We start from the raw sequence: 23,712 nt of genomic DNA, 5'->3' as shown, positions 1-23,712 counted from the left end.
TTAAAAGTTAGAGACAAAAAAAACACTGAAGGAATGTGCCTCCCTAACGTTTGCTCTTTTTCTTGTCATTGGCGCTCTCTATCATGGTAGAGCTCCTATACAGATGGTAGGTTTCAATCTCATTGGTGTGTGGTAGTTGTGGCTAGATGGGTTGGGTGACTTGGTTGGCCCATTGATTGGACTGTGGAAGAAATCATCATTGCGAAGTCTACGATTAACAAAAGGTGGTGGTGGTGTATTGGGCATTGGTTAGAAATTGAAATGGACTAGTCTCTGAGTAGATCGAAGATGGAATGGTGTCGGATTAGGTCGAAAATGAGATTAATGGTGGTAGGTATAAACTGGTTTTTTTGCAAAGGATGAGGGATCAGATCTCGATTTGGATGATAAGAGCAAGTCCACCGGTTGCTTCTTGACCGGTCACCAGCTAGGAAAAGCTGAGGTGGTGACCATGGAGGAGAAAACCTCAGCTCCACCGGTATAGCTTCTTGACTGGGCAAAATCCTGACTTTCTTGACTGAAGCCAAGAAAAATGCCAAAGACTTGACATTTTTCTTACCCAGCCAACCCATCTGCCAGCTCGACCCAGCCCTGAACGTGGGTGATGTCAGCACCAGAGAGCTTCACAATTTCTCGTCTAGAGCTGCAATCGAGTAAGAAGCGAAGCCCAGAAAGCCGGAGAAGTCGCCGGCAGCGAGGAACCGTAACGGAGACAGAAAGAACCCATAAACACATTCGTCAAAACTCGATCGAATTGAAAAACTAATTATATAGACATGTATGTGGCGACCTGACTGGGAATACCACAGCGCCGTAATATTAAGCCAATAGGAGCTCGATACGTAATAGACGTACCGTAGACCTACCAACTTAATATTACAAGGCCTTTTGAAAATGCAATTTTTAGAAAATAGGAGACCAAGAAAAACTTTTAAGAAAAGACTTTAAATCAACAACCCAATACTCAAATTAACAAGTCTGGAAATGCTTAAAAATAAAGTGGGCAAGTGCACTGTGGCGCCTTAGGGCTTACATCATAACTAAAATGAAAGGAGTTCAACGATAACAATAAAACAAGGGGGTGAGGCGCGCTCCCAGGTAAGCGGACCTCACAGGGTTCAACATGGAATGAAAAATGAGTAAATCGATGGAATACCAAAAGGGAAGAACTTCAAGCAACAGGAACAGCAACACACGAACTCGGCCAACGACCCACTTCTAATCCAAATCGTCCGGAATGACCTCGTTGTAACCTGAAATGTAGGGGTGAGCATTTCGTCCTCGCTAGCCCAATAGGGGCAGACCCAACCTTAGTTAGGTTTGAAAACTATAAGTAAAACATAGCTACTAAAATATAGGTTGCGTGCATTTGTAAAATCAAGTAAACAAATGCAAGCAAAAACAATCATAGTTGTTTCGTTTCAGGAAATCATATGCAACATGCTTCACACAACTTGGAGCTCCGAGATACTTACCTGCCGGCTAAACTAAACTAAATCGGTGACCGACCTGGTTCGTCATCATTTGAGAACCGGCCAACTACTCTATAGTCCTTATGTCTACAAGTAGCGAAAGTGTCCATTTCCTGGCTCTGAGTCTCCTATGACTGGTTCACTGTCTGTACTCACCTTTCCTCGACAAACATAAGAGCACAGCTCCCTCTGGAGGTTCACGGTTATCGACACCTTGGGATCCCTAGGAATCTACGCGTCTAGGTCCCATTCACTTTCAGGTCACAAACACAAACATACAAAAGGGTACAGTATCTCAACATGCAAGTCTAGCCTCAGTTTTCGCAATCAACAGTCATCAGTTATGAAAACATAGGTATCACGAGGCATCGACTAATGAACAACCAAAAACATAGTTGCAGGCAACATAATATTATACTAGAGCATTCCACATATATCGAAAAACCTCTAATAAGGAAGGGACAGCTCACCCTACCTAGAAAATGCCGGCGTATTCCACACTCTGGTACTTCCCGCTTAAGCTTCCTTAACGACCGTGTTTCCTGAACCATTACTTAGTTTGTAAGTAATTATCCAGGTAAATAACATGATCAACTCTAAGTAATCGCGCACACTAAATTCTTTTTATTCCAATGAGTCCATTAATTATTTCTTTTAACTTTTACCAATTTGGGAAACTACTTCTTTCTTAAAAAGGAAAACGTTCTTATCGCTCCGCAAAACATTCGCCAATCTAAGCGACCAAAGTCGAGTCGATCCTCATGTTTTTAGAGGTCGGTCAACCCTGGTCAACTCTCGGAGTTGACTTTTGACTTTGACTTCTGACTTTTGACCAAGTATTCCTTTATTTACCATTATTTATTATTTATTAAAAATAAATAAGTAAATAATTCTTATTTATTAAAAACAAATAAGTAAATAATTATAAATAAAGTTTTACTTTTACTTTTACACATTTACTTCTCCTTTTTCACCTTTTCACTTTTACCATGACTTTTACCTCATTTTTACCGAATTTATCTTTACTTTCACCTTCTTCACTTTTTACCACTTTACCACAGTAAAACCTCATTTAATCCAACTTTTACCATTTTCTTTATTTTCCTTTTCTTCCAAAAACAAATCCATTTCTTTTCTTCTTCCTTTTCTTTTTCTTTTGGCCAAAACTACACAACAACAATCACCAAATCTTCAACAACAAAATTCCAACACTTTGAAAATTATGATAATAAAATCCTACTAATTAAACCATCCTCAAATCTCTATTTTTCACAATTTTTCCAACAACAACAATAGCTCAACATAATCAAAATCAACCAAATAAACTCCAAAAATTCTAGGGTTTGTCCAAAACCCATTCCTTACACTTTCTTCTTCAAAAATCACGGCCTATTCCTTCTCCTTGGCCTTCTTCACCTACAAATCCAATCAACATCATCATCTCAACCAAAAAACTCGAAAACAAGGTTGCATGGATAGATCCTTACCACAAATCCTTGCCAAACCCATAGCCTAGCTTCATGGTTTAAGAAGAAATCGGGTTCATGCACCAAAAATCAAAATGGAAATCAAAAAGTCGAATTTGATAAGAAAGATGTATAGATCGAAGGAATAGAGGCTAGATTAGGATGGATAATACCTTGATTTAAGCTTGGAAAGAAGAAATCACAAAACCCCCCAAATTAGCTTCGGGTTCTAGGGTTTTTGGAGGATTAAATGGCCAAATTTCTTGATTTTGGTTGGAGAAATGGAAAGGGGGAAGGAATAGAAGAAAATCTGGAAATTTTGGTGAGGATTGGGATTCCGGCGACGGCGGCGGCCAGCGGCGGTGCGGTGGCATCCTGTGGTGGGGCGATTTCCGGCGAGAGGTAGAGAGAGAGAGAGAGGAAAGGGAGAAAATGAGGAAGTGGCTAGGGTTTGGAGAGAGTGTGATGCTTAAATACCTCTCCCAAATTTAATTGTGAAAAGTCGAATCTGCCCCATCTTTTGGGCCAATGGGCTTGGGCTGCTCCTATTTCACTTTCCTCTTAATTTTCCTTAAGCCCACTCCGAAAATTACCTCTTCAAACATCCTTATTTCTCCGATACTTCACCGAATCCTTTTGGGAAAATTTTTCGGGCTTGTCCTAAGCCTCGATACTTTAAAAATACTTTTCTAGACCCAAATTGGATTTTCTCTGAATTCTTAATCCTGTAAAATGACCTCAAAGTCTTAACCTAAGCGCGAATACTTGTGTACCTTACGAATACGTAATTTCATACGTTAAACGACAAATTAAAATAAAAAAATAAAAAGTACGGGGGTCTACAATGTAGAGCATGACGAGGGGATGAATTTCAATTCCATACCACATGCAAGCAAATCGGTGACTGGAGTTGCCGGAAAACACCACAAAACTGCCGAAGCAATCGTTGCTTCTCACCGTCGATTCTTCATTTCCGTTCAGTGCATAGATGATCCAAGGGCAAGGGGTTGCTGGCGACGGCGAGACGAAGACAATGGTGTCCGCGCACCACCGTGGAGTGGCCGGAGGAGCGATTTCCGGTCGGGTTTTCTGCCGGGTCACGCTGCGTCTAGGGTTAGAGAGCACCGAGCTCTCTTTCTCGAATTTTCCTGTCTCTTCCCACATCTCACCACTTTAAATAGATGTGTCCCATTAATGAATGACGGCTAGGATCAATCGGTGGGAAAAGGTGGATGGCTAGGATCGCGCCAGCTGTTTCTCTTTCTTAAATTAGTTTCCCAAAATTCCAAAAGTTAGGACAACCGCGAAAAATAGCCGGTGATCCGAATAATATATTCTCCGAAAATTTTTACGAACTCGTCGTGACGTGTAATTTATTATCCAACTCTTACATTGAGGATCTCACCTTGTGAAAATTTTTGAAAATATTCTCTAGTACTTTGACATTTGTTGAGATCGTTAAATAATTTCTCGTACGAACTCCAATAAGCTCAATACATTTTTCCGAGGCTCATATCAATGAACAGTTAAAAATGATGAACAGTGGAAAAATGAACAGTACTGACTGGTCAAGAAATAGAACGGGTGGAAACCCATGTCCAGTGAACAGTTACTTGACTGGTTGACGCCTTGACTTTTCGACTTTGACATTTCTTGACTACCGGTGAACTTACTCTAAGGATGCAGCTTGGTTTGGGTTGTGCCAGAATTGTGGCATAGGGATCATATTGTTGGGATAATGAGGTATTGTGTTGGCGGGGGTTATTTGGATATATGTGGAGTAACTGTAGTTTTGATTGAAAGAATTCACATATTGCATCTTTAATCTTAAATATGAAAGTAAAAGCTATTCAATTCGGCTAAAATTCAACTACAATTTAGTCTGGTGGATAAAATAAATATCTCCAACAAAATGTTGGTTAAGCTTTGAAGTTTGAATCCTTCCTTCTCCCTTGATTAAAAGATAAAGGAAAAAAAAAATCCAACATATTTTTAGGCTCATAATAGACAATTATGTGAACAAGTACAACAACTCGAACTTAAGTGTGTACTTCATTCTTTTAATTAGAAAACTAGCAAGAGAACCCGCGCGATGCCGCGGGATAGTTTTCTTTCTATTTTAATTTTTTTATGTTCGGTTTTAAGTTTTCGGTTCAGAAAAACAACCAAGATGTATTTAAATGAAATAAAAAATATGCGCTAAATGAATTTTTCAGAATTTAGTTTACATTGTATGAATCTAATTGAAGCATGTACAAAGCGTTAATATGAGCATTATATCTTTACAATAAATTAGGATTATAAGGTACAACAAAATTATTTCCAATTTGTACATTATTTTTTATTACAAATTTCGTATCATCATGACGACGTCTATATATTAAAGGAGCATTTGTTTCAAATATAGTATTTGTATTACACTGATATATCAAGCCTCCTTTTCTCATAGAATAACTTCTTATGAAGGTCATGCATCTGTTCATAGTTAATAAATTGAATTTTTTATTACAAATTTCATATCATCATGACGACGTCTATATATTAAAGGAGCATTTGTTTCAAATATAGTATTTGTATTACACTGATATATCAAGCCTCCTTTTCTCATAGAATAACTTCTTATGAAGGTCATGCATCTGTTCATAGTTAATAAATTGAATTTTTTATTACAAATTTCATATCATCATGACGACGTCTATATATTAAAGGAGCATTTGTTTCAAATATAGTATTTGTATTACACTGATATATCAAGCCTCCGTTTCTCATAGAATAACTTCTTATGAAGGTCATGCATCTGTTCATAGTTAATAAATTGAATTGCACAACATGTTCCAGTAAGGTCTAAAGTCAAAAGACATGGATTCAAGAATATATTTTAAACAACAAATAAAAATATAAAGTAGCAAAACCAAGGAAAGGCAGCAAACTAATGAAGCACAGGCTACTTTGCATAAAGTTTTTAAAAGGTGAAGAAAACTGCAACAAAATCATCTAATTAGTTATATATGGATGAAAGCTAATCTCTACACAATATTCTTATAGGGCAAAGCAAATGAGAGGGGAGGAAAAAAGGAAAAGAAAAAAAGAACTCCAGGGTGAAGCGGAATACACTATAAATAAGATCAAACAAATTCAATCATAATTATATACAAATGATAATTAAGTGTATCATTAATCAAAACACGGACCACTTAATCAGTTTAATTTCAGAACAATAATCTAGAATCAAAAGTTAAAAAATAGCTACAAAGTAGCTAGACCAAAGACCCTGAATAAGGAATAAAAGATTAAAACCAATTGAATGACACTGAAACTGAAACTATTTAGCCTAAGAAACCATCAACTAAATTAGCTAGGAAATACAGGTAGAAACAAAGCATGATACTATAGTGTGCATTTGATGAATAAAAAGAAATCAGCTATACTTTACCTAGAAACCAATTTGTAAAGTAAATCGAGAACATATACTAATATCAAAAATATATATCAGCATGACAATTGAAATTAACCAAAAAACCACAACAATAGTACGAACACACAATAACTTCTTTCAACAAAATGTGAAACTTTATGCAATGAAGCCTGTGCTTCATTAGTTTGTTGCCGCTTCATTAGTTTGTTGCCGCTTCAAAAGAGCTTTCCCTATCTGAAACAACATTAACACTGTCAGTGAGTATAAAATCCTAATAAATTCGGAGACCAAATCCAACAGTACTAAATATTAAATGTGAATAAAATCAAAGTAAAAACTTATGGTTTCAGAGTTTTCCATTAAAAACCATGAACTTAAGCATTTACTAAACAATGAAAAAGATAAAATTCATGTTTGTTGACAAACATATGAATTTGTAGTAAAAGATGAAGCTCTATCATATTGTTAATAAAAGAGCCTAGATAGAATCAAAGGTACATGCAACTAAACAAAATATTATGATGAGGAGAGAAAAACAGGACATTGCATTAAAGGGATTATGATATAAGCGGCCAAAATTTCGTTGAAAATTAATGTAGCTTTGTGTGATTTGCTGGTTAATGCAATAGCAAACCAAAACGCTTGCATCTACAGCTTAGTTAATATCCCTGTGTTCTTTTTGTTTGGTCTTATGTAGCTATTACTTATGTTCGGATCTTATAAGTTCTTGTTTCCCTTTGTTAATAAACAGAAACACATGAGAAGCTCCCAACTAATGATCATCATCAGATTAGCCACAAAAGATTGGAAATATAATTTGATAATGCATATGAACTAAAGGAATGTAGAACAGTCGAAATAAGGAAAGAGAAAAAACTGTCAAAAGAGAAAAGCAAAGGAAATTAACAAAAAAACTATTCTACAGAACATTAGACTAAACATCAAATTAAAGGAAAAGAAGGGCCCACTAAATGCCCATTCAGTTGAATTTGAGTAATATGAAGCGATAAATAACCAATTAAAGAGATATGAACTACTTACCATTCCAAGTTAAAAACATCATGGCAAGAGCTGCTACTGTACACAATCCTGCACCTGATAATGATGCTTTTGTCAAATCTCTTGCATTTTTTCTGCACATAGGGCAAGCTGTAGTATATATATTTTTTAAAGTATCAGGGAGAAGTCAAATTTTACAGATGAAAGTTTATCCCAGGTTTATTTATATATGTACTTTTTTCTTCTATTTTCAAATAGACACACCAAACCTCAGATCACTATGTAGATACCTCAAAAAAAGAATCAGAACAGTCCCTCTGCCATTGATTCTACCAAAGCCGTCTCTGAAGACTCGTCACACTTGTTGTATCTTGCAATAATTTGTTTCATACTATAAAAAGTTGGAACAGACATATAAAATGACTGAAAAAATTGTTTAGCTTCTTGGTTTTATAATGTATAAATTTGTAAACAGAGAGCTGCTTTGTGTATCAGAATGAAGAAATTGACAATAAATGTATAACTAAGTGATAGAAAATGTAAAGACCAAAATATAATTACAGGTATAAGGGGTATAGAAATGAGGGGTATGTAGCTGGCCTCCATCACATTAACCATTCAGGATGCTCAGTTCACTAATACTTTTATTTCTGACTGTCATCAAAGCTTGTCATTCTCCAATATTAGTCACTTGATATAGTGTCTGATTTTTTCAATTTTTTTTTTAATATGTACATATGGTCATTACATTCCTATCACTTTGCATACAAAAGTAGCTGTGAATGACCTGAGGTAAAATATAGTCACCCTTCTATTGTGATTTTGGTATCTATATTCAAGCGCATCTCATTGTACATGTTGTATTAGAATGAATTCAGTTGGATCAAGTTTGTTTCTTGACATTCATAACCAATATGAAAAAAATGGCAGAAAAATAAAGGAAGAAATCAGAATTTCAATCAAAAGCTCAACACTCGTGACAAAATTTCAAAACAGAAACTAATTTATTTAAAGACAGCAAAATCTAAACCAGGAATACGTGTAGATCATTGCTAAGGAATCAGAACTGTAATAGTACATCACATAATTCACAATTAATCAAGATGCAAGATCGCACATAAAGGATGATACCTTGAAAGCAGACTGAATAGATGAGCAATACAATTGACCTTGCTACTGAAATACGACGATAGAATGATGATACGAAATACGATGCTTACCGAGCTTTTCCTGATCTTGATTTGAATTGGAAGCCTGTTGCCCGTTAACATGAACTCTAGATAGCGATGGAGACTTCTTGAATGCGACAGATGCTGGGTTGAGGCTTATATATACCTGCTCTTGAGTGAAAAATGGAGGGTAAAACCTTCACTCCACTGTCCTATGAACAGTGATGAACAGGGATGAACAGGGCGACCACATTTAGTATATGTAGAATTACCAATAGATACACAGTTTTAAAAGCATGGCCCGTGCGTAGCTCGTGTTCTTGTGAGATCTATGCGGGGTCATACTAGGGCTGGCAATTTGGGCCGAAGCAACCGAATGGGCCGAAATTCGAATCGACCCGAACCGATTTGGGTCAAAAATTCGGCCTGCCGACTTTCAGCACGGCTGAGCGGTACCGTTTGGCTCCATTCGGCTCGGCTACGGTATGCCATACTGTATACCGACGGTATACCATACCAGCCAAATATAATGTATACATACCGCAAAATATACATATATGTATAAAATTGTGTAAGAGGCAGGGTTCGAACCCACATCCTCTTCCAAAAAGACTCAGCTTCCAACCACTAGAGCACAAGCTGCTCTCGATATATGATACTACAAATGTTATATTTATTTCTCACTTAGTTCTTATTGTCAAAAGTCACAACCAACAAACCCTAATACCCTATCACTTACTCGCTCGACCCCAGCCTCATTTCTCACTTCTTCAGTTCTTCGTTTTGCTCGACCTAAACCCGCCTCCCTCCCCAAAATCATCGATCCCAGATTCCGGCCCCTAAAATCATCAAAACCATGGACAAATCTCTTGCAGTACGTCATATCCCAAATCCCCAGCCTTATTTCTCCACAATTTTGACAGATTAACCTTTGTTGTTTGAAAATCCCCAAACCATCGAAATCCTAATTCTGGAAAAGTGTTGTTTCCTTCACCGAAAGGTAATCTCTACCCCTATTCTATGTTGTTATTCAATTTTTATTGTCGATTACTTGATTTTGATCAAAAGAAACTCCAACGATCCCAGATTTTGGCCTTCTTCTTGATTTTTAATTTGGTTTTCTTTATCTGAGAAGGTAGTTTTGGAGCTAAAAAGTACTATTGCAGGTGAGAATCACTTATTCTCCTTCAATTGAGTTAATATTTTGTTTCTTGTTTAGCTTTAGGTTAGCTATAACTCGAATAAACTCGTATATGATTTGTGGTGGCGTTGAGGACTATATAGTTTGAGACAAACTTGTATGTATTTGATAGCTTGTGAACCCCCAAAGACTGAGGCTTTTGTCTATTTTTTTTGGTGGCTAATTCAACTCTTACCAAGAATTGTGATTTCCAATTGCAGAAACTTCAGAGAGGGCCAGGAATAGAGAAGGAACAACTCGATGATGTTGTTCTTCGCCAATTAACAGAAAGGTTATTGACTTTTTTTTTACCCCCTTTATATTTTTGTTCATTAACAAACTTTTGATGTGGAAATTGTGGTTTCTAACATTACTTAATTTCTTTGCTAGGCAAGGACAAAACTGGTAGGAGCTTACGTTTAGGAGCATACGTTGGAGCATACGTTGGAGCTTTTATTTAAAAGGTAATAGACTAATAGTACTTGAGCTGCATGTGCATGATGAGTGCTATGGGTAGATGAATGCTATGTGAATGATGAATACTATGAACTGCTTGATGTATGCTGGAATGATTAATGAGTACTAGGAATGTCTGCGAATGGTAATGAACTGGAATGCAGATTTTTGTTTCTTAAATGCTAATGATTAATTGTGAATGGTAATGATTAATGGTAATGTTTTGGTAATGAATTAGAACTGCTTAATGATAATGAATTGGATATGTTAATGCATTGAACCTGCTTTGCTGTTGTGTTGCTGATAAATGAATAAAATGATAGTGTTGCTGATCAATGATAAATGCTAATATCTGATTATAAGTAATGAACTGCTAATGTTTTGGTAATGAAACTTGGTTGTTTTTTTTTTTTTTTTGCATGTTTGTGTAGATGGCATCTTCTTCTAGTAGCTTGAGTACCCCCTCAATATGCAGTAACCTTAATCACACCTCTACTTCATCTACAGTTCAGCCTTCAAACCCCAACCCAAACCCTGACCCTAACCTAAATATCATCCCTCAAGTAGAGTCACAGTCAGTCCCAACCATTCCTACGCACGAAGGGCATGATAATACATTTACATTTAGGGCAGGTGGAAAAAGAAAGAAAGCAACTAGGGTGAGGACAGGGGGTAAAAATGCAAAGCCAGCGTTAGGAAGAAGCAAAACCTGGGAGTGTTTCACTAGGCCGAAACTGACTGATGGGAGTGATAATCAGCGAGTTAAAGGGGATTTTAATGATGATGTACAAAGAATATAGGCGCTGTGATGCTGCCTCTTCCCAAACCACACCCCTTGAAGGAAGTCAGCCAATGGAGGGGGTTGAGTTTGACGGTGTTGATGGTGGACAAGCTGAAATTTTGGCTGATTTAATGCAAGAAAGAATGGATGAGCAAAATGAGATGATATCGAATGAGGTTGACAAATACTTGGCTGATCGATATGTTAATCCACTAACACCGGGTTTCGATGTGACAGTTTGGTGGAAAGTTAATGCAAATGCATATCCGATACTTTCAAAGCTTGCAAAGGATGTATTTGCCATCCCTTGCAGCACTGTCGCAAGTGAAAATGCCTTCAGTTTGGGGAAAAGGGTGGTAGATCCATATAGGAGGTCCCTATCACCTAAAATGGTGGAGTGTTTGGTCTGTTCAAGTGATTGGTTGAGGGTTACAACACCTAACTTCTACAAGGAACCAACTGTGGCTGAGCTGGAGCAGTATCGCGAGCTAGAAGCAATGGAGAGAGGTATAATTCTGCAAATATTTGATTGAATTTACTCGTTTCTGCGATTTCTGCAATTTTCTTGAACTTTTATTCACTATCAATTTTCTGTTTTAATTTGTAGAAACTGCTGGACTTAAATTGGATGAACCAAGCTCTTCTACGACCACTGCTGCAACATAAAGAAGATGCCCATTTCAGTTTTCTGCCGGTGCAAAGGTTTTGGTATGCAATCAGTCTTGTCACTTACCTCTTCAATTTATTTTCATCATGTTTTCTTTAAATTCATCAATTCTGGGCTGCTGCATTCTGTTTTAGTCTAATATTGACAAACTGAAACTGTGCAGCGGCATCCCCATACTGGAGAAAATGAGGTGATGGCTGATCGGAACATTAAACCAACCTAACTTGTGTTTTTTTCTTTAGTTTTATGTATAATGGGGCTGCGTATTTTTCAGTTAATAGTTGGTCATGTAATTTCTTTATAAGTGTTGTGTTATTCTTTTTTTTTTTTTTTGGACTTTTGGATGAGTTGTAGCTTTGTACTTTGTTGTGGACTTGTGCAATGTGGCAATGTGCCGTATGATGTACTTTTACACCTTTAGGTTCTATAACTTGTAGTTGTAGCTCAATGATTTAATGTGTGGATGATATGATGTAGTGGGCTGCAGCAGTAGTAAATATGGAAACCATAAATAGGCTAAAACTGTGCTGTAAAAGCCCAAAAACTGGAAAACTGATTAGTCAATAAGTATGAAAAAATTAGGCTGCTAAAAGTAAAGAGCTGGAAAATTGAAATGGGCCTTCTCAAACCCAAAAAATTTAGATGGCCCAATAGTTCGGTGGAAGCCCATTACCGAATCAAGCCAACCGAATAATCGGCATACCGAAACTTCGGTTTGGGCCTTGCTCGGCCTGATTTCGGTTACAGTTTGGGCTTACCGACCCACTTCAGTTCGGTAGTGGTTTGGCCCAATTGTGGTCGGTTTTGGGCCGAATCCATCCCTAGGTCATACAATCAAACTATGCAAGGAACCAGGGCCTATAGGGGTTATTTTCGGTTTTTTGGTCAAATAATTTTGGTAAAATAGTATTTTACAACGTACTCTTTTATCTATAGCCCAGTATTTTTGTCAGTTTCCTCTTGTTTCTTCTTCATTCGAGATATGGACACCCCATTGCCAGAGCCTTGCATCTTCTCCCCGGCGAACGTCTCATCGGCAACCATCACCGCGCGGCGCGCTATGCCATTTACCACCGTCCCTTGAGACTGGAGAGCAAGAATGCTTGCCTCTGCCTCTGTGGATCCGAGCAAACGCCCCTCGCCAGCATTGGCAACATCCAAGCTCGTATTCAGCACCTCTGCCTCTCCTGCAACTCGAAACCAAGTCGCCCAGTTTTGGGCACCTGAGTCGTGTCGTAGCCATGCGTAGAGGCAGACTCACGTCACCTATTTCCATCCAGTATCAAACACGAAACGGATACGCACGTATTCCACCATCTGCCCGTTGCCAGGAGCCATCACGCGCTCTTCCGTGGTCGCACACAACCTGATCCGTTCTTCGATTGCCACCCTGAGAGGCCAGCGGTTGCAAAACCATTAGCCACCTCAAGTTCTTTTTGGTGAGGGACAACCGAGGATATCCGCTGTGCAGCATAGTTTTGGACTACAGCAAGTAGGCAGTAAGAGGCGGAGAAGGATTGTCTGCTTAGTGTCGGCGGTGGGTGCCAGTGATGGAGGCCCAAGCCATGGCGGCTAGGGTTTAGAAGAAAACGAGATTCTCGCAGCTATAGTGAGAGTCGGAGAGCCATTTTCAGAGACATATTTGATCGTATTATATTAGTAATGGTATGTATGGATGATTATGATGTATTATATCAAAAAGAAGAAATAATTCAATCCTCCATGGAGGAAGTTTGACATTGAATTTAAAGCCAATAACACCAAAATAATGTAGAGATGGAGAAAGCAAAACTATTTGGTCACCAAAATTTTTGTTCTTACTTTTAGATCACAGACCAATTATGAATCCGTAAGAGGGGTTGATATATCCATCGAATTTGAGTTGTATTTCATTTTATGGTTTAGGTTTTGAAATTGGGGTTAATGATCTCTCTCTCTCTCTTCTTTCTTTTAAATAAAAAATAAAAAAACGAATGGAAGAGTAGCCGGTGTTCTTATTCTTCTGTTCTTGTTAGATGATTGTGTAATATTTGTTGATTTGTTCTAATCTCATCTTCTATTTTAGTTCTTTTTAAATTAAACTTTAATTTATTGTTGAGAAGAAATTTACTGCCATGTCATTAAAGGCAAATAATCAGAATCATTGAATGTTTTTATATCTAAGGGCTCTAAAGGAGTGTAAAATATTGTGTCAAATAATATGTCCGTTGATCCAGACCCATTTTTGAAAGGGACTCATTAATTTGCTCGTAAATTTGAAGCTAAAAGTATTATACACGGTTTTTAATTATGTTTTTCATATTTTACACATATTGTTGAAAAAAATTAAAATTTTAAAATTAAAAATATTTTTTAACAAATGATTTGATGAAATTTCCGAATAATACACGTATATATTTTTCACATATTATATGTGTCTTGTATTTTACCAACTGATATAAAGGATAAAACTGTTGACCCTTAATAAGCTTAATAAAAAATCTCCATCAGAACAAAGAAGCACATCTCAAAGTATAAAGCTACTGACCCTTAATAAGCTAGTAAAAAAGAAAAGTGAGATAATTTTAACAAACATATAAAACTCTTGCTAAGAAAAATCGCATAAAAATGATAAAAAATAAAAAATTGTTAAAGTAAAATGACAATTGGAATTGGTCTACTCATTTCATTTCATAGCTCCTTTATATAGGGAGAGAATTACAACGGAAATATCAATTACAATGATGACATTAAATGCTGATTGATGGTAATTACTGATTCCTTGATCCCCTCTCCGTCAGTCGCTTTGACGAAGGCACATAATATGTTTTTCCTTTAATACTCCCCCTTCTGCCAAGTCAAAGACGATATGGTGCATGAGTTGTTGCCTCACTAAAAACCTTGCCAAGTAACAATAAAAACCCTGTGGGAAAAAAAATACATCTTGGTCGAAGGAAAATAGAACAACGCACCTTTTACATTTGAGGATGACATGTGTGTGTTAGACTCCCCCTAACGTCTACACCTCCCCCTGATCTTTACATTAATCAAGGGAGCTTGGAAAGTCTTCGCATTCCTATGCTTTTCACATGTTTCTCAAATGTGGCCATAGGCAGTGATTTGGTGAACAAATCTGCCACATTCTCCTCAGACCTTACTTGATTCACTTGAATCTTGAGGAGGGTCTGTTGTTGCTGATTGTAGGAAAACATTGGCGATATGTGTTTTGTATTATCACCCTTGACATATTCTAGCTTCATCTGTTCGATGCAAGCTGCATTATCTTCATAAATGCAAGTAGGCTCTTCAGTGGTAGAACTCAAACCACTAGTCTCTCGAATATGTGTAATGATAGCTCTTAACCATATACACTCACAAACCACCTCATGTAGAGTAATGATCTCTGAGTGGTTCGAGGAGGTAGCCACAAGGGTTTGCTTGGTTGATCTCCAAGATATTGTCGTGTTCCCAATGGTAAATCTATAACCAGTTTGGGAATGACCTTTATGTGGGTCAGAGAGGTACCCAACATCAGCAAAACCAACCAAAATGTCATTTGGAGTTTCGGTGTAGTGAGTGGCGCTTTCGCCATCAACATTTCCTTTAGGGATTGCAGTTCCATCTGTGGTCCCTCTTGTCTCTCTGTAGGGAAAGAACAGTCCCAAGTCAATGGTTCCTTTTAGGTATCGAAAAATGTTCTTGATACCATTCCAGTGACGTTGCGTTGGCGCTGAGCTAAATCTAGCTAACAAGTTCACTGAGAATGCAATGTCTGGTCGAGTACATTGGGCTAAGTACAATAATGCGCCTATTGCACTTAGATAGAGAATTTCAGCTCCCAACACCTCTTCATCATCTTCCTTTGGATGAAATGGATCTTTCCTTACATCCAAACTTCGACCGATCATGGGAGTACTAGCAGGATGCGCTTTGTCCATGTTAAATTGCCTGACTTTTGGACATATGCAGACTGGTAGATTAGTATTCCACAAACTCGGTGTTCTAGTTCAAGGCCTAGACAGAATCGAGTTTTCCCAAGATCCTTCATCTCAAATTCGGATTTCAAGTAGCTTGCGGTTTCTCTTATTTCATCAAGAGTACCTATTATGTTCATATCATCGACATATACTGCTACAATTGCAAATCCGGAACTTGTTTTCTTTATGAATATGCAGGGGCATAATTCATCATTCTTATATCCCTTCCCAATCAAGTAGTCACTTAGACGGGTATACCACATCCGCCCGGATTGTTTCAATCCGTAAAGTGAGCGTTTCAACCTAATTGCAAATGCACTCCGTGGTTTAGAGTCACTTGACTTGGATAATGTAAGGCCATCAGACACTTTCATATATATCTCTGAATCTAGATCCCCATAGAGATATGCAGTAACCATATCCATGAGCTTCATTTCCAGTCCTTTGGAAATTACCAAGCTAACTAAGTAGTGGAACGTTATAACATCCATTATGGGAGAGTATGTCTTCTCGTAGTCAATTCCAGAGCGTTGTGAGAAACCTTGCGCCACAAGGCGAGCCTTGCACCTTAGGACTTCATTCTTCTCATTATGCTTTCTGACAAAGGCCCATTTATATCCTACAGGCTTTACACTTGGTGGGGTTAGCACTACTGGACCAAATACCTGTCTCTTTGTCAGAGAATCTAATTCTGCCTGGATTGTTTCATTCCATTTAGGCCAATCTGCTCTTTGTTGACATTTTGCAACAGAGCGTGGTTCGATATCATTATGCTCTATGATTCCTTGAGCAACAGTATATATCATCAATGTGTATGGAAGATCTTTCTATCAACTCATACGCACTCTCATAATTCTCTGAGATTTCTTTGTTCTCTGGAATCATTTTTAACATCGGAGCGTCCTCTAGTATTGATTCATGGACATAACTATAATCAGAGACAATCTCATGAGAGGGATTCTATACATTGATGATTGGTTTGTGCCTTACTCACCCTCTTCTTCCTTGGGTGAGTGTCAATCGAACCAAGTGGCCTCCCCTTCTTCCTTGGGGAGCCACGGCCTCAACCACACCTCCACTAAGTGCGGTTGCAGTGCCTCTATCTGCGGCACCTTGCCCCTTGTTGGGGACTTCTAACCTTGCAGGCACATTTGCAGTTGGTATATGTGATCTCGTCACTTTGCGATATCAGTAAACGCATCAGGCATCGAATCTGCTACGTTCTAAAGATCGATTATTCTTTTCACTTCACTTTCACTTTGTGGGTGCGGGGATCAAAATGAGACAGAGTGGGAACAAACCACGACAATTCCTGTCGTTCCCTTGGAAAATCCTTTTTCTTATCTCCCCCTAACGACGGGAAGACTGTCTCATCAAAGTGACAATCCGCAAATCTAGCGGTAAAGTGATCGCCTATCAACGGTTCCAAATAGCGGATAATTGTTGGAAATTTGTATCCAACATGAATACTTAATTGTCTCTGAGGACCCATTTTGGTGCTCTGTGGGGGCGCAATAGGCACATATACTGCGCAACCAAATATGCGTAAGTGTGAAATGTCAGGCTCATATCCAGTTACCAACTGGTACACAAAAAATGGTTAGCTAGTAGTGGGTCTGAAACGAATAAGTAAAGCTGCATGCAACATTGCATAACCCCATGCAGATATAGGCAGGTTGGTGCACATAACCAATGCCCTAGCCACCATCTGTAGCCTTTTGATGGTGGCTTCTGCGAGACCATTTTTTGTATGCACATGGGGTACAGGATGCTCTACATCGATCCCGATAGACATGCAATAATCATCAAATGCTTTTGATGTAAACTCTCCAGTGTTAGCAAGCCTTATAGACTTGATAGGGTGATCAGTGTGGTGAGCCCTTAAACGTATAATCTGTGCTAGGAGTTTTGCAGCATTTCTTGTGGACAATAAAAAGACATGTGACCAGTGTGTCGAAGCATCCACCAGAACCATAAAGTACTTGAATGGTCCGCATTCTGGATGGATAGGTCCACATATATCTCTTTGTATCCTTTGTAAGAATGGAATGTTTTGTTTGTATCTTTAGCATATGAAGGTCTTAATCCTATTTGTGCTAAAGAGCAGGCTTTGCAAAACGAGTGATGTGCCTTTGAAATAGTCAATGAGGCATAATGGGAGGTAGTGCTTCTAATACTTCAGAAAGCAATGACTGCATTTGAGCAGTACTAGGACCGACACCTTGCAGTGTGACGGATTTTTCTCCCACTTTATTTTTCACTCGAAAAGAAGGGATGTCCATATGAGTTCTTTAAAATACGGATCATCATGTCACGACCGGGGTGCCCTACGTGGTCATGCCAAAGCCTGTATGAGTCAGTGTCCCACATTTCATTATGAGTGACAATCTAGGATTCAATGATCTGAATCGTAGTGAGGTACAGTCCATTAGATTGACTCATAAGTTTCTCTAAAATGCGTTTCCTTCCACATTCATTAGAGGTAATATAAAAGTATTCAGTTTCATTCTCACAGTGTGTTTTTACATGATAACCGTTGGCACGAATATATTTGATACTTAACAAGGTTCGATTAGCTCTTGGTGCATACAGAGCATATCTCATATTCTTTAGAGTATTTGTATTTATGTAGAATGATAATCTTTTCATCCAAATAATTTTTTTCTTTTTCTAGATGTATTGCTTTACATCTTTATAATACAATTTCGAACCATGTAAATATGTGTAGTAAATAAATTTGAATAAATTCAGTGCTTCAGAATAAAATTCAAAATTTATTAATAAGCCAACGATAATCAAATCAAGTTCTTTGTTCATAAATCTAATTCATCAAACCATTATTAAAATAAACTTTAAGACCAGGTAATAGTCTAATTAAAAATGAGGCATTAATTATGTCTTCACAACTGTCTTTGGAAAATAAATAGATAAAGCAGGTCAGTCAAAATCTAGTGCATCCATTGACTGAGCAAGTTCCTTGTTGCCATTGAGGTATGCAATTGTGAGGTTGACATTTGGGTCATGGCCTCCTTCTTCCATATAGTGAGTTTCTTGTTCTTTAGACTCCCTATGTCTCTTATAAGTGGCTGCTCTTGCTTGACAGTTCTTGTACCAATGCCCAATGACTCCACACCTATCGCATGGTTCATCGCTAACTCTATCCTATTTGATTGAAGGGTTCTTAGGTGCCTTTTGCACCTTGTTTCCATGACCACTAGGGCCAGCACCACCATCTCTACGCCATACATTGGGAGGGTCTCCACGGCCCATATCACGACCCCCACGTCCCTTGCCACGTGGTGCATTGTTGCCACGTGGGTAGGGATCAGCACGTCCAACCCCCTTTGCATTGGGGTTCTTTCCACCTTTCACTTTGCCATAATTAGCCTCGGGAATTTTCTTTGTCCCAACAGGCCTGACATTGTTGTTCAAAAGAACCTCATTATGCCTCTCAGCCACTTGCAGTAGGTTGATCAGCTTATTGAATGTTGTGATTCTTTTGTTGTCATACTCCAGCCTATACTGGTTCGCTAGTATAATTGCTGAAGTAGGAAAAGTAGAAAGAGTCTTTTGGATCATATCATCTTCTGTGAGTTCCTTTCCACATAAATTTAGACGTGCCTTTAAGCGCAACATGTCCTTGTTGAAGTCATTGACCCTTTTATAGTCAAGCAAGCAGATTCCATTCCACTGAACAACCAGTTCTGGGAGCAAAGTGTCATGAATGTTCCCAAAACGTCCCTTAAGGGCATCCCACAGTTCTTTGGGTGTCTTCAACTGAAGGTACTCCCAGCGTAGGCTAGGATCAATATGTCGCCTCAAAAACATTAAGGCATTTGCTTTCACCTTATTAGTTAGTTCATCATCTTTGGGGTCGGTAGTGGTGGCAGTGTAGTCTTTTGCCACAAAGGCAGTTTCTACATCGGAAACCCAACGATGGTACTCAAGTCCTTCTGAGTCCAAGATGTCAAATTCAGGTTGAGTTGGATTAACCATCTACATAAACAAGAGGGAAGATATAAATTACGCAGTCATAAACACATCCACATGAATTATTTTCCAAACATATGAATTAGATTTCAAGACCAAGATTCGTAATGGTCACATTTTTTTTCGATGCTATGTGAAAATACTTTATCACAGTAAGTGTGTGTGTATAATGCACATGAATTTTCATTATCATGCCAAAGCGGATTGTATATGTTGCATAGCACATTTAAACATAGCATATATAAAAATAAACTACATGGCATGCTTTAAGAGGATCAATATTATCTAACTAAACATGCTCAAAAAGTTCATGATAAAAACATAAACAATAAAATATAAAGCATGCTCAAGAAAATAAATAATTAAATATATCATAGTATGGAATTAAATAAATTAAAGAGAATATACTTGATTTCGAAAAAATAAAACAACCCTAGTGCACGCGCGTGTTGATGCAGGCGTGAGTAGCGATGTTTTTGGGTTTGAGAAAAACTGGGCCGCTTCCTCTCTCTTTTCAGCAGTGAGCCACATGGCCTTTTTTTCCTTTCTTTTTCCTTGGCCTGCTTTTTTTTTTTTTTCTTTTTTGGGCATGCCTTGTTTCTTCTTTTTTTTCTTTGCTTTTTTTTTTTTCTGGGCCGGGGCACTTTTTTTTTTTGACAATTGGAATTGGTCTACTCATTTTATTTCATAGCTCCTTTATATAGGGAGAGAATTACAACGGAAATATCAATTACAATGATGACATTAAATGCTGATTGATAGTAATTACTGATTCCTTGATCCCCTCTCCATCAGTCGCTTTGACGAAGGCACATAATATGTTTTTCCTTTAACAAAAATCAATTTGAGTTGAATACCTTATGCAATCATGAAGCTAAAGCTATTGACCCTTAGAAATAAACATAAATATGAGCTTGCAATGCACATATGGTTACACATAAATAATAAAATCAGGAAGCTGTAAAGCTACTGACCCTTAGAAACTAAAGTTACAGGCCTACAGATCTTTCGAGGGTCCATATAATCGTAAATTACACATATCACAGTATTTTAATGCTGGTAATAAGCTCATAAAATTTATTTATTTTACTATTCTTAATCACAGAATTCATCAATTTCCATCGTAACAAACAAGTCTTAGAAACTAAAGCTATTGACTCTAAAAAACTAAAGTTATTGATATTTAGAGAGTCCATATAACCCTAGATTGCATATATTGCAGCATTTAAGTGCTGTCGAATCTCAATAAACTCATAAATTCGTTTTTTATTATTCATAATTACATAACTCAATCAATTTTCTTTGGAACAAACAAATCTCAGAAACTAAAGCTATTGCCCTCAGAATCTAGAGAAACTTATCTCAAATGATACTAACCTCCTTGCACGACTGTGGATTTGCAAGCTGGGAGCAATTCCTAACTTCACTGTCCTGCTCGATGGTGGATTTGCAGGCTGGGACCAAACTCTAGCTTCGTCCATCTATCTTAGGGGGGTGTATTGTATATGGAATTACTGGCACTTTTAAAGAAATCCATGGAATTTAAAAGTCTGGGTGTATTCAATAGAGACTTTTAACAATCCATAAAAGTCTGGGTGTATTCAATTAGGATTTTAAAAAATCTTTATGAATTCCACCAAAGTCTAGGGGTATTCAATTAGGACTTTTAAAAATGAATAGAAGTTTAGGGGTATTCAAAATATCATTCATACATACGGAATTAGAAAATCATGGAAAATCATGGACTTTGTAGTGTTAAGTATAAATACCAAATTCCAATATTTTTCCAGCCACCAGAGCAAAGATTTTGAGCGTGGAAAAGTCTGTCAAAGTTCTTCTCTCTGCGCGTTCAAGGTTGGTCCTCCATCATCTCTCTTTCATGATTTCTTTTTTCTTTTCTCTATTATTTTGTGATATCAACCTCTAATACCTAACATGTTCATTGTTGTTGTTGAATTTGATTTTTTTTTTTTTCAATTGTGATGCTTGGAACCCTAATATTATCATCAACTCCTAAAACAAAGCCAAATAATGTATATGCCTAATGCTTTTACGGTTCGATCATAGTCCTGCATACTATTGCGGTTATTGCTATTGTCGTCGCTTGTTTGCTGCGTATGTTTCTTCTTCTTTGTTTTTCTCGCTAGGTTTTCTGTTTCTTTTGTATTTGTTGCTGTCCTATATGGCATGGTTCTCTTTTTTTTTGCTACTGCTTTGCCCTTGTGGCTCTTAAGTTCGGGTAGATTAGCCAAACGGTGGGTGGTTTTTTTTTTTTTTTCCTTCATGCCAGAACTTCTTTTCTATACCTAATAGTGTGTGTGATTTTACCCTGCATTGAGATGGGACTTATGTTGACAATCTCATGTCAACTTTCTTAAAATGATAGTAATGTCAGAGGTGCGATTTAGTGTTCTTTTTTATGCTTTGAGAATATTATGTGTATGTTGAGCAGAGCTTTAATGTTAGAAATTTTACTTTGGGATTACAGAGTAGTAGGTTGAGTAAATAGGATCACTGAATCTTCAAAGAGTTAATTCAGCTAAGTTTGTAGTCAGCTGAGAGATAGGAATATTGTTCTGGAGTTTTGATTCATGTTGGTTGGGCAAATTGCCATGATGACAGTTGTCTGGTACCTTGATTCAGTTTTGTCATCTTTATGGACCTCAATTTCTTTAGGATTCAGATTCTTTTTATTTTCTCCTTCAAATTCCCATGGAAACAGATCGTGATCAAGTTTTGGGGTTATGAGAGTCTGATTTGTGCAATTTATGATTTGTGCAATTTAAGTCGCGTTTCACAATCTTCAAATCAGCACCACCATTTTTATATAAGACACAAGCAGAACTAGTTTTGGCTTGTGCAGGACTGCACAATTTTCTTCGACAGGAATGTCGTTCAGATGAATTTCCTCCTGAACCAGAAGAAGATCCGATAGACAATCACGAAGATAATTTTGAATGGGATGATTTTCAAACCCAAGATCAGCAAAGAGAGAATGCTAATGAATGGAGAATGAGTATTGCTACTCATATGTGGACAGATGCCCAACCAAATGCCAACAATGAAAACAATGACAATCAAGAAAGTGAAAATGAGGGAGAAGAATAAATCATATCATTATTTCAAAGACGTCTGCTTATTTGTCATGAAACTTCATCAATGTGTTTTTTTTTTCCTTCTCTTTTTTGGATATCTTTTGGTTTGGTTGATTATATTTGGAGGCTTTTCCTTTATTTTCTTATATGTTTGTTTCATGACATTATTTGAGCTTCTCTGATTCCTACGCTAATGGTCATTAGTTAACATAGCTATGGCATCGTATTTTATTCTCTGACTAATAAACTAGCTTGGTTTTTCTTTTTTATAAGTATTGTGAAATCTACATAAGTCATTCATATAAAGTCTGTAGATTTTTACAAATCAGTAAAAATCTGTGCTAAAAATCAGTAAAAGTCAATGGTTTTTAAAAAATCAATAAAAGTCTATGAACTTTTTATAGAATCCATGGACTTTTGAAAAAGTCTATCATTTAAAAAAACTCCACACAAATCCAAATACAATACACCCCCCCTTAGTTGAAATGGTAGAGAGGGTTTTGATTTTAGGAAAAATAAATTTAACTAGATGGTTATGACTATTGTTGTAACAACTAAAACTTGCTGTCCGCTTTTTATTTTTGTGCAAACGTGCCGTTACTGTTACACATTCTAAACATGACTGCATGGGCGTGAATTATAAATCTTTCGCATGGGAAGAAACAATAACTCAATTGTAGCTACTAGCTAATAGTCATTGTCTCATCTTTAATCGAAGTCACTATAAAGACCCTAGCTTTCATTTAGAGAGTCCATATAATCCTAGCTAATGGTCATTATAGACTTAATTGTATGGCTGAGAAAAGAGAATGTTTTTGACAAAGTTCATACATGACTGCAAAACCTGTTAATAAAATTCATCAAAAACTTACATGTATGTCATTAAATATGACAGTTAAAGCCATTTCTAATGTCATAATCCTAACACCTATTTTTGAATATTGTCAAGCTACTCCTAAGTGCAAGAATATATACTCCCAGTTTCAAGTTTCATGTGTTCCATCTCAAATCGAAGATGATAAAGAGAAAATGAATGAATGTTACCTTCTATTGACTAGATACAGAA

At 37.3% G+C, this 23,712-nt stretch overlaps 3 long non-coding RNA genes across 3 annotated transcripts; 1 reads left to right on the top strand and 2 right to left on the bottom strand.

Annotated features, from left to right (window-relative positions):
- Positions 1 to 1,008: 1,008 nt before the first annotated feature.
- Positions 1,009 to 1,978, bottom strand: LOC121050343. Its single transcript, XR_005802712.1, has 2 exons — positions 1,948 to 1,978; positions 1,009 to 1,253 (listed from the first exon to the last, which is right to left on the bottom strand). It is a non-coding gene; the product is annotated as an uncharacterized LOC121050343 (long non-coding RNA).
- A 4,597-nt stretch (positions 1,979 to 6,575) lies between these two features.
- On the bottom strand, positions 6,576 to 7,731 carry LOC112179846. Its single transcript, XR_005802670.1, has 3 exons — positions 7,643 to 7,731; positions 7,395 to 7,448; positions 6,576 to 6,587 (listed from the first exon to the last, which is right to left on the bottom strand). It is a non-coding gene; the product is annotated as an uncharacterized LOC112179846 (long non-coding RNA).
- Positions 7,732 to 11,324: 3,593 nt separating this feature from the next.
- LOC121050345 lies at positions 11,325 to 11,812 on the top strand. Its single transcript, XR_005802717.1, has 3 exons — positions 11,325 to 11,445; positions 11,546 to 11,646; positions 11,769 to 11,812. It is a non-coding gene; the product is annotated as an uncharacterized LOC121050345 (long non-coding RNA).
- Positions 11,813 to 23,712: the final 11,900 nt, after the last annotated feature.

Source organism: Rosa chinensis, chromosome 7 (assembly GCF_002994745.2).
Source record: "Rosa chinensis cultivar Old Blush chromosome 7, RchiOBHm-V2, whole genome shotgun sequence".
In the NCBI taxonomy this organism is placed as follows: domain Eukaryota; kingdom Viridiplantae; phylum Streptophyta; class Magnoliopsida; order Rosales; family Rosaceae; genus Rosa; species Rosa chinensis.
The sequence above is the reverse complement of the archived record's forward strand: the minus strand, read 5'-3'. Positions and strand labels throughout refer to the sequence as shown.